The sequence below is a fragment of the Bos indicus x Bos taurus genome, chromosome 14 (genome assembly GCF_003369695.1).
Source record: "Bos indicus x Bos taurus breed Angus x Brahman F1 hybrid chromosome 14, Bos_hybrid_MaternalHap_v2.0, whole genome shotgun sequence".
Taxonomy (NCBI): Eukaryota; Metazoa; Chordata; class Mammalia; order Artiodactyla; family Bovidae; genus Bos; species Bos indicus x Bos taurus.
Genome location: NC_040089.1, coordinates 16,374,888 through 16,393,176, shown reverse-complemented (window position 1 = coordinate 16,393,176; position 18,289 = coordinate 16,374,888).

Genomic DNA, 18,289 nt, shown 5'->3' with positions numbered 1-18,289 from the left:
CCCTACCAAGCACAACTCACTTCCTGGTCCTTGGAAAAACTGTCCTCCACGAAACCAGTACACGGTGCCAGGAAGGTTGGGGACCATGAGCGAGAACGGCAGCAGTCTGCTTTCATATGTTTTGCTCATGAGGAAAAAAAATATATGCATGGCCTTCATTTTCCGGGCAGGCGTCTGCTGAATGCCAGGCAGGACAGTCAAGTTGAAACCCACGTTTAGGCCTGTCCTGCTATCTTTTGAACGCCACTGAAAATTGAGAATGCCCAAAGGGAGCAGCTGCCCAGTTAAACTTTGCTTAACTTCATCTCTCAGTGTTTTTATTGCTGGTATTTCAAAAGTCACTGTCCAGGTCCCTGTGGGCAAAGAGTGGGAGTTGTGTTTAAAGCTCAGGGTCCAGGCCTCTGAGGGCTGGAGTGGTTTCAGTAGCTTCTTTCTTTGCGTACAGGCTTCTCTCTTCCAGTGGGTGGCAGTGTCTCACTTTTTAATCCTCCTTTCTCTGGGGGACTTAACTTGCGTGAGGACAACAAAGAAAGGGGAATTCATTTACAGCCCCCCTTGTCACCCACTGCTTCCAGCCCTGTTAAAGGACTGAGTTCGCTTGGATGACTGCTTGGAAAACATCAGGACTTACTCCTCCCGGTTGATTGTCCTGTAACTGGTCCTTAAGTGGCTGTGTGACCTAATTCTGGCTGATGAAACAGCATGGGAGGTCTGTTGGGGAGGGCACCCCTCCCAAAGGGAAAATATGAAAAAAATACTGAACAATGAGGAGAAATGAAACTCCATCCATGGTCTTTGGATCCTGTCTCATTGCTTTTCTGAGACCTTCTAGGTCTAATACTTAGTGATTGTGTAATGGTGGCATGTTTACATCCTTAAGTTAGGTCATTTTGGTTGATAAACATGAGACCTCATAAGAGTGTCAGAAGAGAGCAATAAGAATTTAGTGAAGCTTGGAAGATAATGTGGGAGATCTGTTACCAAAAGAGTGTGGGGTGGGGCGGGGGGCAGTTCCAGCTGCTCGCCCCTAGAAAGCCAATAAACAGGCCAGGTTGGTGGAAAGGACCAACATGCAGAAAAAGCAGTCATCTCTAACAGTCATCTTCAGATTGGTCATCAGTGGTCTGACCATCATCATCTTGGTGGTTTCAGTTCAGTTCAGTTCAGTCGCTTAGTCGTGTCTGACCCTTTGCAACCCCATGAATTGCAGCACGCCAGGCCTCCCTGTCCATCACCAACTCCCGGAGTTCACTCAGACTCATATGCATCGAGTCGGTGATGCCATCCAGCCATCTCATCCTCTGTCATCCCCTTCTCCTCCTGCCCCCAATCCCTCCCAGCATCAGGGTCTTTTCCTGTGAGTCAACTCTTCACATGAGGTGGCAAAGCACTGGACTTTCAGCTTAAGCATCAGTCCTTTCAATGAACACCCAGGACTGACCTCATTTAGAATGGACCGGTTGGATGTCCTTGCAGTCCAAGGGACTCTCAAGAGTCTTCTCCAACACCACAGTTCAAAAGCATCAATTCTTCGGTGCTCAGCTTTCTTCATAGTCCAACTCTCACATCCATACATGACCACAGGAAAAACCATAGCCTTGACTAGACGGACTTTGTTGGCAAAGTAATGTCTCTGCTTTTTAATATGTTATCCAGGTTGGTCATAACTTTCCTTCCAAGGAGTAAGCGTCTTTTAATTTCATGGCTGCAGTCACCATCTGCAGTGATTTTGGAGCCCAAAAAAATAAAGTCTGACACTGTTTCCACTGTTTCCCCATCTATTTCCCATGAAGTGATGGGACCAGATGCCATGATCTTAGTTTTCTGAATGATGAGCTTTAAGCCAACTTTTTCACTCTCCTCTTTCACTTTCATCAAGAGGCTCTTTAGTTCTTCTCCACTTTCTGCCATAAGGGTGGTGTCATCTGCATATCTGAGGTTATTGATATTTCTCCTGGCAATCTTGATTCCAGCTTGTGCTTCTTCCAGCCCAGCGTTTCTCATGATGTACTCTACATAGAAGTTAAATAAGCAGGGTGACAATATACAGCCTTGATGTACTCCTTTTCCTATTTGGAACCAGTCTGTTGTTCCATGTCCAGTTCTAACTGTTGCTTCCTGACCTGCATACAAATTTCTCAAGAGGCAGGTCAGGTGGTCTGGTATTCCCATCTCTTTCAGAATTTTCCACAGTTTATTGTGATCCACACAGTCAAAGGCTTTGGCGTAGTAAATAAAGCAGAAATAGATGTTTTTCTGGAACTCTCTTGCTTTTTCGATTTGATCTCAGGTATAGTTAATCTTCAGTTCCAGGGTGCATATGTTCCCATTTCTTTGTGGCCAGTTCTCAAGTGCTTTATTTCAGATGCTGGCAACTAGGGATGGGGAGGGTGGCAGACATCTTGTCCAAAGGCTGATTCCCGCCCCCCTCTCCCCACTGACAAGCAGAAGGTGAGAGCTCTTACAGACAGAGTGAGGGGGGCTACATGCAGAAACAGCAGTCATCTCAAACAGTCATCTTCACATTGGTCATCAGTGGTCTGACCAGCATCATCTTGCTTAAGGTACAGTTACTCTTCAGTTCCAGGGTCCATTTGTTCCCATTTCTTTGAGGCCAGTTCTCTGAACTGTGGCAGCTCATGTCCTGGGTGCAGTCTGGTCATCATGTAGTTAACTTCCCCCCCTGGTGTTTTAGTGTCGGTAAGACAGCTCACAGGATATGGCTCAGAATATTATCTATAGTCCTTGAGAAAGAACTAAAGGTCCTAAGTATTATTATTTATTCTCCTTTGACTGTTTTCCTTTATTTCTGTATTTCTCATTTCTCTGGTTAAACTTCTTTGACTAGAATTTTCCGCAGACAAGAAGCAGGCCAAGGACACGGTCGGGGGCAAGGACCATAGAGCCCTGCTCCGTTTCAAAACCACATAGCTGGGAGCAAGGGAGGAAATGGTGAGACAGCCCCAGAAAAGCCCGTGCTCCTGCAAAGACTGTATAAGCGGGGAAGGTGAGGATGAGCCGTGAGCTTCTAGTAGGCAAATGTGAGCAGATTAGATTGGAGCCAGGGGACATCTGACACAATACTAATGACTGTATTGTTAAGTATCAGGCATACCAATGACTATTCGTATTGTGCAGGAAGGGTTTCTAATTTTCTTGATTCCTCTCATTAGGCACAGTGAAGGCATTCAAAGAATTCTTATAAATGAATTATTCTCTTATTAGCCCGGGAAAACCAAGGTCTTTTTTCTGAGGATAGATAGAAATACAGGTTTGGTTTTTCCAGAAATGGAGCAATTATCCTTCATTTATGTGTGCAATAATTGGACAAGACACACTTCTTAAATTTCCAGAGGTAGAGAATTACATAAATGCAAGACCACTAATAAAAAACAAGGTCATTATCCATGACATGTGCAGAGGACCCTGAGATGAATGGGGCTCCCAAAGGAGTTCAGCCAAGCAGAGAAAGTACACACAGAGCTGACCATAGTACAACGAGGAAGGGTGGTATCCTACGGCTACTTAGAAAGAGGTGCAGAGCACAGAAGAGGGTGTTGTGCTGAGAGGAAAGGAGAAGAGAGTCAGGGTGGGGTTTATGACAGGCTGCTGTGAAAATTTAATTGGAGTGGGGCTTCCCTGGCGGTCCAGTGGATAAGACTCTGTGCTTCCAATGCAGGGGACGTGAGTTGGATCCCTGGTTCAGAAACTAAGATCTCACATGCCTCAAGGCCAATAAAAAAGAAAAAAAAAGAATAGGAGTTTGCTAGACGGGGATTGCAGGAGTGTATATCCTATGCAGAGGGGTTAGCATGAATGGACACACGGGAGCAAGACAGTGTTAAGCATTTTAAAGTAATGGTAAGTTCTCTGCGTTTGTAGAGCATGACCATGGTCGGTGCTATAACAAAAGGATAAAGAGAACATTGCTTTCTGCAATCAGGAGAAAGCTAAATGCCTCTGGTCATCTGGAAATAAGCTGAGTCACCTAAGTATTCTGAATGTCAGTAGAATCTTTGTTGTTTTTCTGTTCACATTACCCGATTAAGGGCAAAGTTTTTGGGTGAGGCTTGTGCCTTTAAATCTTGACATCCCACGGGTAGCTGGAAACAGTGTGGGTAGATGGCTCTTGGAGCTCTTGGAAGGTAAGCCTGAAATGAATCTTACTCATTCTAAGGTTGTGTGGGCTCATGGTGGGTATGACACATGACTGCTGGTCAAAATACAGGTGTTGACTTGATTCAAATGCTGTAGATGACTGTGAAAGCAAAAAAGATGGTAAGTCCTGTCTCTGAAAAGGGAAAGTATGACATCGGAAGTATGAGTCTCTTGGAGAAGAGAATCATATCTTTTTTTTTTTTTTTGGCCAAATGGGATCTTAGTTTTGGCATGTGGGATCTTAGTTCCCCAACCAGGGATTAAACTCGCACCCCCTAATTTGGAAGCAGAGTCTTAACCACTGGACTGACACAGAGGTCCCAGGAATCCTCTTTAATTACAGGCAAAATGAAAAGGCTTGGATAGAGAAGTATTTTGTGTCTTGAGATTCTATGTTCTATATTCTTTCTTTGGACTTGCATGATTCCTGCAAGGACCCAGGCAGGCTACACAAAAAACCTACTTTATGAATTAATCAACTTAAGACAAAGTTCTTATAATTAAGCTCAACCATGGTCTTTAAAAAAAAAAAATCATTTTCTTCTGTATTTTCCCTGACATTTTCTCTAAAGAGATAACAATTCTCTCATCAAATTGTTTCCTTTCAGAGTCCATCTCTTATCCCCCTGAAATGTAAACTTCTCTGCTTGATGGATAATCTAGGTCTGTGGAGAAGAATTCAGATGTTAAAATCATAAAACAAGCCTAGTGTAAGGGATAACGATCGTGACTATATTCTACCCATTGTCAATCTCTTCAGTTACATCTAAATAATGAAACTGGACATTGGACATTTGGTAAAACAAGAAACTAATTTTCTTTTTTTTTTTTTTTTAATCTGTTTAGAGGTAAATCATTTGCTTTGTGTGCTTAATAAAACCTCTGGTCTTTAAGAGAGAGATTTATATTTATAATTGCTGCTTCATCCTGCAGAGGCTTTCAACAAATTTAAATTATATAAAAGTGTTTTGGACACTTTCTAAGTTTAAACATCTTGCCAATTGTCGTTCATCTACAGTAGTCCAAACAGTCTTGCCGAATTTTTATTTGTCTGAATTTAATCACAGGAGCTACAAGAAAGAAAATTTAAAAACTTGATATTTGTGGCTCAACCATAGAAGAGGCTGACCAGAAGAATATAAAATAGCCAATGAAAAAGAAAATCAGGCATTTAGTGTTTGTCTAAGGCTCATTAAGGCTTCCCTGGTAGCTCAGCTGGTAAAGAATCCGCCTGTAATGCAGGAGACCCCAGTTTGGTTTCTGGGTCAGGAAGATCCGCTGGAGAAGGGATAGGCTACCCACTCCAGTATTCTTGGGCTTCCCTGTGCCTCAGCTGGTAAAGAATCTGCCTGCAATGCAGGAGACCTGAGCTTGATCCCTGGGCTGGGAAGATCCCCTGGAGAAGGGAAAGGCTACCCACTCCAGTATTCTGGCCTGGAGGATTCCATGGACTATATCGTCCATGGGTCTCAAAGAGTCGAACACCACGGAGTGACTCTCACTCTCACTAAGGCTCATCAAGAAAACAAAGCAGAAATACCAGTACTGACTCTTGTCATGGTGATGATCCTTCAAATCTTAAATGTATAGAAGCCCAAAGAAATGCTTCACAAGGCACGTGATCCAAGGACTCCAGGCTCTCTAAGGCAGTAAAATTTATGTTTAGGAATTTTGATTCAGGCGAGACAAGCCTGGTTTCTCTCTGTACCACTGTCTCTGCATCTCCCCATGTTTGCCACCCAAAACCAGTCCTTTGGTTTTGTTATGGAGGTTTCATTACACAGAGCTTCCCAAGTGGCACTAGTGGTAAAGAACCCAGCTGAACACCAGGTCAGACTGGGCTCCCCTGGTGGCTCAGATGGTAAAGAATCTGCCTGTAGTTGGGAGGATGCCCTGCAGAAGGGATTGGCTACCCAGTCCACAGGCAGAGCAGCCTGGGGGCCCACAGTCCGTAGGCGCCCAAAGAGTCGGACACAGCCGAAGTGCCTTAGCCCCAGAAAATGACTCAAGTGAAAGATCTGATTCCTTCCAAAGAAAAACTATTACTGTAAGTGAAAGTATTTCTTTGAATTAAGATCAGAATGAGGAAAGAACAGAGATAACAATCTATAAGACACACCAGTTGTGCATAAGTGTTCCTGCTTCACATTTTTGGGGTTTTATAAAAGCCCTCTTATTCTTTTTTTTGGTCTCAAAGCATGGCATATGGGATCTTAGTTCCCCCATTAGGGATTGAAACTGTGTCCCCTGCAATGTGGAGTCTTAACCACTGGGCCACCAAGGAAGTCCAAAAGCCCTGTTATTCTTTTCACCAAATTTAAACCAAGACCCAGGGCCACTTCTACCAGAAGATTAAATTTTATACCCCATACATTTCTCTCCTCTTAATCTTGGTAATTATAGAAGTAGGTTTGCCAGATTTAGCAAATGAAAATACAAAATGTCTGGTTAAGTTTGATTTTAAATAAATAATAAATTGTTGGTAAAAGTATATGTTCCATTTACCCAAAAACTCAAATTTAACTGGGTATCTTGTGTTTTACCTGGCGAGCCTATTTAGAAGACTTCATGTTACCCTATCCAATAAACTTTTTCTTTGCTGGCATTGAATGACCTGATTTTGTTTGGGAATCTACTCCTTCTTAGGTGGATTTACTTCAGAAGTTAATCCTGATTGGTCTAAGTGAGCCATAGTAGTTCCATTCTCCTTGAGAGTGATTGGTTTAGATGTGGTATATGGTTCAATTCTTGACAATGGTGGTTCAGATGGTAAAACGTCTGCCTGCAATGCGGGAGACCCAGGCTTGATTCCTGGGTCGGGAAGATCCCCTGGAGAAGGAAATGGCAATCCACTCCAGCACTCTTGCCTGGAAAATCCCATGGACGGAGGAGCCTGATAGGCTACAGTCCATGGGGTCGCAAAGAGTCGGACGGCAACTTCACTACTAGGGTAGGGATTCTGGGAAAGGCTTCTTTGCTAATTGAAAGAAACATATGAAAAGAACTGACCTCTTTCATTTCTCTGGATGTTGTTCTGTGTAAATGTGACACCTGGAGCAATGGCAGCAATCTCGAGACCATCACAAGGGCAGACTAGACTGGAGGACAAAGCTAACTTTTGGAAGGTGGCAGAGCAGGGAATTGGGAAGAACCTGAATCTCTAATGATGTCACTGATTCCCTGAATTAGTTAAGCCTGATATCTCACTTTGGAACTTCTTAGATGAAATAATTAAGTTTCCTTATCTTTTAAAAAATTAATTAATTAGTTGTTTTGGCCACACCATAAATCTTATGGGATCTTAGTTCCCCAACCAGGGATGGAATCCAAATCCCTGCATTGCAAGGTGGATTCTTTACTGTGTGACCACCAGGAAGGTCCCAAAATTTCTTTACCTTATAAGGTATTTTGATTTGAGTTTTCTATTCCATGTAAACCAAAACATCCTAAATAATAAATTATTTATTAGACTGGAAAACCAAAGCGCAAATAAGTGAGATAAGTTATCCAATGTCACTGATCAAGGAATTACTGGGGTTGAATTTGCACACAGAGCTGTCTAAACTTCTCTCCGTTATACCAGTTCAATCATTTCCCTGAAGTGTGGCTTTGGGCAAATTCTACCACTTCTCTGAACTTTGACTTCCTTCTCTGTAAAATAGAGATGTACCTTTTCCCTTTTTTTGTTGTTTCGTCATTAAGTTGTGTGCGATTCTTTTGTGACCCCATGGACTGTAGCCCACCAGGCTCCTCTGTCCGTGGAATTCTCCAGACAAGAATACTGGAGTGGGTTACCATTCTCTTCTCCAGGGGATCTTCCCCACCCAGGGATGGAACCCCAGTCGCCTGCATTGCAGGCAGAGTCTCTACCTCTGAGCCACCGTGATGCGTTAAAGATTTAAATAAACAGTGTGAACAGAAAGGTCAACATGAAGATACCTAATACGTTTCCTCCTTCCTTGCCCAATTTATGTTTTTATTCTTAGGAATAGTCCTTTGCTCCTTACTGTGTGAGCAGATGAATAGTCCTTTCCCTTGAAAAGGGCGGGTATACTATAAGGAGTTAGATAAGTAAAGTTTCCCATTCCATGAAAGTACTTAGACTCTTGGGTCTCACTGTTCATTGGACTGAATGAAGCCCATAACCTCAATGAGCTCTTCAGACTCTGGGGATCACTCACGATTGTGTCTACATGCTGGAGCATTTCTTTCCATTTTGTTATAGTTTTCCATTCCAGCCGTCACTCATCTTGAGTTTTCATGCTGTGGATGACACAGCGGGGAACAGCCCCCACTAGGAGCCAAAATGTAATGGTTCTCAGAACCATACTTTAAAAAAAAATTCTCTTATGGATCTGGAAGCCAGAAGTTCTAAATTGAGGTATCAGTAGGACCATGCTCCCTCCCAAGGTTCCAGGGCAGGATCCATTCTTGTCTTTTCCTATTTCTGGTGGCTCTGGGAAATTTCTTGGCTTGTAACTGCATCACTCCAGTCCTCCATCTTCCTGCGAACTTCCCTTCTGTGTTTCTCCCGATGCTTTCTAAAAACAGAGGCTTTCTAAACATGTTAGAACCATGCTTTCTAAAAACAGAGGCTGGGACACTGGTTTTCAGGATACTGGCTAAGTGAACTTGTAAAGGTTGCTTAATCATTCTGAGCTTTACTTTCCTTATCTGAAAAATGGAAATAATAAGACTTAACTTCAAAGATTGATGCCAGGACCACACGAGGTAAAAAGTGAAAGCTCCTGATATCTAGAAGTTGAACAGAGCATCATCACCTTCAGGGAGTCCTGCCAAACACACACCGCTCAACATTCTGTTACTGTCGTTACCTCTGCAGCTGCAGTGTCACCTGCCAAACTGTTCTCCTTCATAAAAAAAGATTCTTGAATTCAGCCTTTCCATCACACATCATTTCTCTTTAGAAACTGAGCAGTAATCAAATTTCCAGACCTCGTGTGAACTGCAGGGGCATGAATGGGTCACAGCTCAAACAGATCCTCCAGTCAGTTCTGATGCCTCACCAGCATCTCTGGTTTGAATATGAACAGGAAAATCTATGAGACTCTCTGAAAGCCCATGTTTGGGATTTGAGTAACTTGAAACCTGAGCAGATAATTACATACCCTCTGTTACAGTCCTCCAAATTAACTTGTACCAACTGAGCTCGCTCAATCCATTTCAAAGGCTAAGGAAATTGACAAAATAAATTGTCTTCCTAGAATCAATATAAAATATGCTTCTACTGAGAAGTTACAGAGAAGATAGACTAAAAGAACCTTGGCTAGTGACTCAGTCTAGATTCTACCAGCCCTAAATCATTGCTCCAGCTAGGCTGTCTTTATGGAATAGCCCCTTGACCCTTCTCCATCTCTGCCCTCTTTGTGAAATCCGAAGACTCAAATATAGTGTGTGTGTGTGATCCAAAATAAACATTCCCAAAGCCGTAGGAAATTCTCTTGCTCCTTCCAAGCTAATTACCTGCCCCACAGAGGTAACCAATATTCTGACCTCTATCACCTTACTTTTCTGTGACCTTGAACTTCACATACATGAAATCATGAAGTTTGTACCCTTTTGTATTTGGCTTCTTTTGCTCATCAATGTATTTGTTGCATGATCCATATTTTTGCTTGTAGCCTTAGTTTTTGGTTTTATTTTTTTGATTGTGCCATGCAGCATGCGGATCTTAGTTCCCCAATCAGGGATCGAACCCATTCCCCCTTCAGTGGAAGTGCAAATTCTTAACTACTGGACCTCCAGAGAAGTCTCTAGTTTTTTTTTTTTTTTAATAGAATTTATTAGTAGTTTTAGGCTCACAGCAAAATTGAGTCGCTGGTACAGAGATGTCCTATATACCTCCTGCCATCCACACAAGTGTAACTTCTCCCATTATCCATGTCCACACAAGGCTGGTGTTTTGTTACAATCGCGATGTGGCACAGTGGTTTTCAACCAGGGCAGGGCACCATCTTCTTAGGAACCACACAGGTGGACAAGTGTGGTGCTGCCTTAACTGTGACAATCACCGGCTCACTACCACCCTGCAGTGGGCAGGGGACAGGAATGATAAACATCCTGGACTGCGCTGTGCGGCCCCACAAGAGAATGATTAGCTCCACCTGTTTACTTTACAAGGGCGTTAAAGCCCAGGCAAAGGATGCTAGTCTGGGGTCATGTGGGGCAACATGAGCTAGGAATCCCAGTGCCCCATTCTAGCTTCAGTGCCCTCGCTTCTCTGACATAAGGTGCAGCTCTTAAGAGGATGAGCTCTGGAGTTCCGATAACCTGGGTTCAAATCCAAAGTCCAGTGTGTTCTGGGCAAGTTGTGTGATGCTGGGCAAGTTACTTATCCAAGCTTCAGTTTCTTTATCTGTAAAATGGGAATAACCTTAGTATTTGCCTTGCAGAGTAGTTTTCTGAGGATAAAAATGAGCTAATTTACCCACAGTGTGCTCAGAACTGCCTGGTCTATGGGGATGCACTTTGTACGTTGAGTGCCAGCTCTTTCTCACAGTATTTGGATGCGGTTGTTGTTGTGAAGATGGCTGTATGTTAGTCACTCAGTAGTGTCCAACTTTTTGCAACCCCATGGACTGTAGTCTGCCAGGCTCCTCTGTCCATGGATTTCTCCAGGCAAGATTATTGGAGTGGGTTGTCAATCCCTTGTCCAGGGGATCTTCCTGACCCAGGGATTGAACCTGCACACAGGGAAAGTTGCAGGCAGATTCCTTACTGTCTGAGCCACTGGGGAAGCCCCAGTGGGGTTCATACTCGTGAAGATGGCTAGTATTTTCCTTTTTAAAAAAAGTTTTAATGAAGTATAAAGTGTTTATTATCAAGCTGGGACTTCCCAGGTGGCCCAGCAGTTAAGACTGAGTGCTCCCAGTGCAGGGGTGAAGGTTTGATCCCTGGTCATGGCAACCCATTCCAGTGTTCTTGCCTGGAGAATCCCAGGGACGGGGGAGCCTGGTGGGCTGCCATCTATGGGGTCACATAGAGTCGGACACGACTGAAGTGATTTAGCAGCAAGGAACTAGATCCCACATGAGTTCACAAGTCACAGCTAAGAGCCCACATGCTGCGATGAAGATCCTGCAAGTGGAAACAAAGATGCTGTGTGCCACAATGAAACAGTCAAACAAATAAAAAGCTCACATATCACAAGTGTGCAGATTAATGAATTTCTTCCAACTGGACTGATCCTCATAACTAGCATCATGATTAATACACAGGACATATCACTGGTACTCATATAACCCCTTTTATTCCCTACCTGTCACTACTCCCCACAAAGAGCAAACTGTGAGTCTAAATTCTAACAGCTTCGATTCTTTCATGTCTATTTTCATACTTTGTATAATGGAATCCTATCACATGTACTTTTTGTGTGTGCTGGCTTCATTCTCTCAACATTGTATCTGTAAGTTCCATTCTCCCCCACCTCCCCCTTGTCCCCCTCTCTCTGTTTATTGGAAAAGAATAAAGTGCCAGCACAGAGGGAAAATATATGAGAGGGTGACTTAATGGAAATTTTTAAAGAGGAAAACTTGCTGCTTAGATTAGTTAAAGGGATTGTGTGAACTTTGCTGCCTTGTTAAAATCCCGGCACTTAAGAGTCCCAAGTGTGGTCAGAAGAGCCAATTAGTGATTTGGGCTTTGAGGAAGGGATCAAAAAAGAAGAGTAATGAGAAATAAAAACTTATGAAGCATGTGTTCTGGGGCAATGACTCAACGCAGGCCAGTTGCTAGATGAGACATCTGTTCAGTGGCACTCTTTCTGGAATTTTTCCAAGGGATTTTATATATCATAACTGAGGTTCATTTCTTTATATAATGAAAACACACTCTAAGTACCGCATGTTTTTCATTCCCAGAAGTGATCTCTGCTTCCTACATACGTTTGGGGAGGTGGCCCCCGTCAGCACACTGCTTCTTTCCCTAAGCACTGCTCTGTGGACTTGCTGGCGTGTTTGTGCAATAAAGAAGTAAGTCTGTTGACTTGAATTGATATTCATCTTTATTTCTATACTCTAGTAGGAGTCATTGTCTGCTTAATTTCGGGAGATAGAGGTAATCATTTTTCTCTTTCACCCAGCAGAGCTACAAAACAAATTCTGAGCTATCGGTCTCACAAGGCAGGAAGTCACCAAAGAGTTGTCAGACATGTCAAGAGAGGTGTGATAGGAAGACGTCAGGAGCATAGCTCTTCAGAAAGCGCCATCGGTGGGTTAATCAATGACTCAGACAGGGAAGGAGAGTTGTTTGCTGTCACCTGCCAGGTGAGCCCGAGTGATGCGTGCTCCTGTGCCCCACCTCTGTCACTCCCATACTGACCCAAGCTAGTATTGTCTCCTGTCTGTTTTACGAAGTCTCACTGCTTTCCCCCCATGTTCTCTATAGTCTGGTCTCCATTCAGAATCCAGAACTGTCCATGAAAATTGTAGCTCAAATCTGGTCTCTCTGCTTCTCAAAGCCCTCCAGTGGCTCTCTCTTCATTCAAAGGGAATATATATATAAAAGATTTTATATTCCGATGCATATATATATATATAATCTTTTATATTAATATATAATCTTATATATGCACATATATAATCTTTTATATATTATACACAGATGCTAGGGGATTTTGTGCATAATGTGTGATAGAGTTTCTTATCATTGTAAGACTTTCTTCTTAGGTATGGACCAATTCTTCCTTCTCTGCTTCATAGCCCTGACACCTACCACAACACTTGGCACATAAAAATGCTTAGTGAGGGACAGAATGATATAAATGTATGTGAAAGCAACTGGGCATCCCCTCACCCAAGAGTCATTCTTTCATATAATTTTTAATTACAGTTGATGTATTGGACTTGTCTGCAATTGCTAGCCTTCTTTTTGTTCACTGCCATGATTTTATCCAACCTCTGTCTATTTAGCATATTTTCCCATGTCTCATTTCCTCTGAGCTCCCAAAATAGCACTATAATTTTCACTGATTGATGCTGTTTGTATAAACTGGCGAGGATCCTGGGTTCACACACCTGAGTTCTCTGGCTCATGTGGGTTTCAGCAGGACGCTTGGGAGTTCAGCCACCAGCAGCTGGACGTGTTTGGCATCAAATGAGATGAAGTGGGGAGAAACAGCAAAGTCCTGTAGAATGGCAGGCACGATAAGGGCCGTTGTCATCCTGCCGCTGTGACAGGCAGTTTCTGGTCCTGTTCTGTGAGTGTTCTCCCTGCTGGCCTCGTGTTGTTCAGCCTACGTCGCTCAGGCTTTGAATTAGTATTTTCATCAGGTTGTTCCAATGACAGGAAGCACCATCATATATTATGCAAAAAATCCTCTAGCATATGCATGTGAAAAAAGAGCCTCCTGTAATTTTGTTTTCTTTACCTGCCCCTGCAAAGAAAAATGAAATTATTATCTCTGGTGAGATTTCTTCCCTAAAAAAGTTGTTACCATCACGAAAAAGAATTACCAGCTGTAATAGAGGCCAACAAATTATTGTTATTTTGCTTAAGCACATTTTTCATTATAAGTACAGGAGAGAGAGTAAGCTAGCTCTTCATAAATCTTTTTGGTATTGTAAAGAATTTGATGGTCCAATTGTTTTTTTTATGAACACATTTTTTCTACCTTTTAAATTTTTTAATTTTATTTTTAATATTTTAATTAATTAATTTAATCTTTGGCTGCACTGGGTCTTTGTTCTGATGTGGGCTTTCTCTAGTTGCAATGAGCGGGGTGTGATGGTGCACAGGCTTATCACTGCAGTGGCTTCTCTTGTTATGGAGCCAGGCTCTAGGCTGTGTGGGCTTCCATTGCAGAGCACAGGCTCAGTAGTTGTGGTACTCAGTGGCATGCGGAATCTTCCTGATCCAGGGATTGAACCCGTGTCCCTTGCTTTGGAAGGTGGATTCCTACTCACTATACCACTAGGAAAGTTATCTAATTGTTTTATTTATTTATTTTTTAAATAAAATGGAGCATCGTCTTTAAGAAATCAGGTTTAAGATTTCTGAGCTATCCCGCGTCACTTTCCCAGAGAACAAGTCTTAGAGAAAATTAAAAGCAGCTGGGAGAAGGGGTTGGGGTGAAATAGAATAACATGATATGTTCCAGAACAGGAAAGATGAGAGAGAAGAAGAAGCTAACTGTGTCAAGACTGCAGGGGAAGTCAGGAGACTCACCGGTACTCCCAAATCCACTTTTTAACCCTTACATGGTCAAGGGTATGCTGAGTTCCTGGAGTCAAAGTCATAAGGAGAGCCTGGAGCAGTCTTTGGATGGGAGTAAGTTAAATACAGGGCTGTTGATCAAGACCTGAATTTCAGCACTTGTGGCTCAAATGTTAAAGAATCTGCCTTCAAAGCAGAGACCCAGTTTCAATCCCTGCGTCAGAAAGATCCCCTGGAGGAGGACATGGCAACCCACTCCAGTATTCTTGTCTGGAGAATTTCATGGACAGAGGAGCCTGGCAGGTTATATAGTCCATGGGGTCGCAAAGAGTCGGACACGACTGAGTGACTAAACAACCAAGTTAAATACAGGAGAGTTGATCAAGACATGGTTTTCATCATTACTGCCCAAGCCTTAACCTACGACCTCCCAGAGAGCCACTACCCTCCCCTGCAATGTTTACTGACCTCTGTCCCAGGGACAGAGCTCCTGGGAGAGGCAGGGGGTGGGAGCCACGCCTCAGGACCCCACCCTGAGCTCTTCATTTCAAGCCTCGCCTGCACTAGCTGCGTGACTGCAAGTTACTTCACCCATTAGGTTCATCCTAGAGATAAACGAGTTAATGTTTGTGAAACATTTGGCATAGTGCTTGGCACGTAGCAAGAACAATTGGAACAGTAAATAAAATACTTTTTTTTTGGCTTTGTGCAAATACTTTTTCCTATTCATTTTCTATAAAACTTGTACATGTAACTATATCTGTTTTATATAGTTAGTTACATGTACAAGTTTTATAGAAAATGAATAGGAAAAAGTATTTGGACAAAGCCAAAAAAAAGTATTTTATTTAATGTTCTGATTGAATATTTAATATCTGTTTTAAAAGGAAACTTTGTTACTAATAAAAATGGATGGCCATGTTATAAAAAGAAGGTAACTAAAAATAAAAACGAGGAAAACAAAACAATGTTATTAAACTCTAGTTATATTCTGTGCCCTGTGTCAGGCTCTGAGCTTGAGGCCTCTCTCTCTATGTTAAAAAGTGAGATTTGCCAAGCCTTGGGTATAAAACATACAGTAGCACCAAAATGAAATTTACCCTTTGTTGTAATCACAAGGATCAAGGGAGAAAGAGTTGTAATAATTTTATTGTATATTTCATTATATAAAAAAACTATATTATTATATAGATTTATTGTGTATATATTTCATTATATATACAATTTTATTATATAATGTATAATACATTTTACTATACATTATATATCAGTCAGTTCAGTTGCTCAGTCGTGTCTGACTCTTTGCGACCCCCTGAACCGCAGCACACCAAGCCTCCCTATGCATCACCAACTCCCGGAACTTACTCAAACTCACGTCTTGAGATGGTGATGCCATCTAACCATCTCATCCTCTGTCGTCCCCTTCTCGTCCTGCCTTCAATCTTTCCCAACATCAGGGTCTTTTCAAATGAGTCAGTTCTTGGCATCAGGTAGCCAAAGTATTGGAGTTTCAGCTTCAGCATCAGTCCTTCGAATGAATATTCAGGACTGATCTCATTTAGGATGGACTGGTTGGATCTCCTTGTAGTCCAAGGGACTCTCAAGAGTCTTCTCAAACACCACAGTTTAAAAGCATCAATTCTTCAGCGCTCAGCTTTCTTTATAGTCCAACTCTCACATCCATACATGACTACTGGAAAAACCATAGCTTTGACTAGATGGACTTTTGTTGACAAAGTAATGTCTCTGCTTTTGAATATGCTGTCTAGGTTGGTCATAACTTTTCTTCCAGGGAGCAAGCATCTTTTAATTTCATGGCTGCAGTCACCATCTGCAGCAATTTTGGAGCCCCCAAAAATAAAGTCTGTCACTGTTTCCACTGTTTCCCCATCTATTTGCCATGAAGTGATGGGACCAGATGCCATGATCTTAGTTTTCTGAATGTTTAGTTTTAAGCAAATTTTTCACTCTCCTCTTTCACTTTCATCAAGAGGCTTTTTAGTTCTTTGCTTTCTGCCATAAGGGTGGTGTCATCTGCATATATAAGGTTATTGATTTTTCTCCCGGCAATCTAGATTCCAGCTTATGCTTCATCCAGCCCAGCATTTCTCATGATGTACTCTGCATATAAGTTAAATAAGCAGGGTGACAATATACAGCCTTGACGGACTCCTTTTCCTATTTGGAACCAGTCTGTTGTTCCATGTCCAGTTCTAACTGTTGCCTCCTGACCTGCATACAGGTTTCTCAAGAGGCAGGTCAGGTGGTCTAGTATTCCCATCTCTTTCAGAATTTTCCACAGTTTGTTGTGATCCACACAGTCAAAGGCTTTGGCATAGTCAATAGAACAGAAGTAGATGTTTTTCTGGAACTCTTTTGCTATTTTGATGATCCAAAGGATTTTGGCAATTTGATCTCTGGTTCCTCTGCCTTTTCTAAATCCAGCTTGAACATCTGGAAATTCATAGTTCACGTACTGCTGAAGCCTGGCTCGGAGAATTTTGAGCATTACTTTGCTAGCATGTGAGATGAGTGCAATTGTGTGGTAGTTTGAGCATTCTTTGGCATTGCCTTTCTTTGGGATTGGAATGAAAACTGACTTTTCCAGTCCTGTGGCCACTGCTGAGTCTTCCCAGTTTGCTGACATATAGAGTGCAGCACTTTCATAGCATCATCTTTTAGGATTTGAAATAGCTCAACTGGAATTCTATCACGTCCACTAGCTTTGTTCATAGTGATGCTTCCTAAGGCCCACTTGACTTCACATTCCAGGATGTCTGGCTCTAGGTGAGTTGTCACACCATTATGGTTATCTGGGTCATTAAGATCTTTTTTGTACAGTTCTTCTGTGTATTCTTGCCATCTCTTCTTAATATCTTCTGCTTCTGTTAGGTCCATACCATTTCTATCCTTTATTGTGCCCATCTTTGCATGAAATGTTCCCTTGGTAACTCTAATTTTCTTGAAAACATTTCTAGTCTTTCCCATTCTATTGTTTTCCTCTATTTCTTTGCATTGATCACTAAGGAAGGCTTTTTTTTTTAATCTCTCCTTTTTATTCTTTGGAACTCTGCGTTCAAATGGGTATATCTTTCCTTTTCTCCTTTGCCTTTCACTTCTCTTCTCACAGCTGTTTGTAGGGCCTCCTCAGACAACCGTTTTGCCTTTTTGCATTTCTTTTTCTTAGGGATGGTCTTGATCCCTGCCTCCTGTACAATGTATATAATATTGTTGCTATATACAATATAATATATAATCTCATCTAAAATAATTTCAGGACCACCAGGGAAACACGCAGTTCACTCACACACTCAGATATGTATTTGGGGCTTCCTTGGTGGTGCAGAGGTTAAGAATCACCTGCCAATGCAGGGGACATGGGTTCAATCCCTGGTCTGGGAAGATCCCGCAAGCCACGGAGCAGCTAAGCCTGTGAGCTGTGACTTTTGAAGCCCATGCTCTACAGCCTGTGCTCCACAAGAGAAGTCACGGCAATGACAAGCCCTAACAGCACAATTAGAGAGTAGACCCTGCTCACTGCAACTAGAGAAAGCCGGAGCAGGGCAACGAAGACCCAGTGCAGCCAAACTAAATAAGTATAAAAATAAGCAAGTACAGAGCTTCGTGCAGCCCCGATTTTCAAAAAAATAAAAATGCATTTGGAAAAATGGAGGTTTACCCTCACACCTCTCCTGCCTTGGGCACTTGTAAATTTCTTCACCATTCCCAGCTCTGTGGGAAGCATGTACTGTTGGTTGACACTTGGGTTCCCCAGACCCTCTCCCTCATTGCATGATGCTTCTCTGTGGACACCAGTGTCAGTTAACAGCTTCTGTGCGACAGGCTGTACTCTTATTGTGTTGTCCTTCTTCCCATCATTACATTGCCACCAAGACCAGGTGTGGATTAGACTCTCCTGAAATATATGTAAGTCTGACCTGGGTCCTTTGGCTGTGAA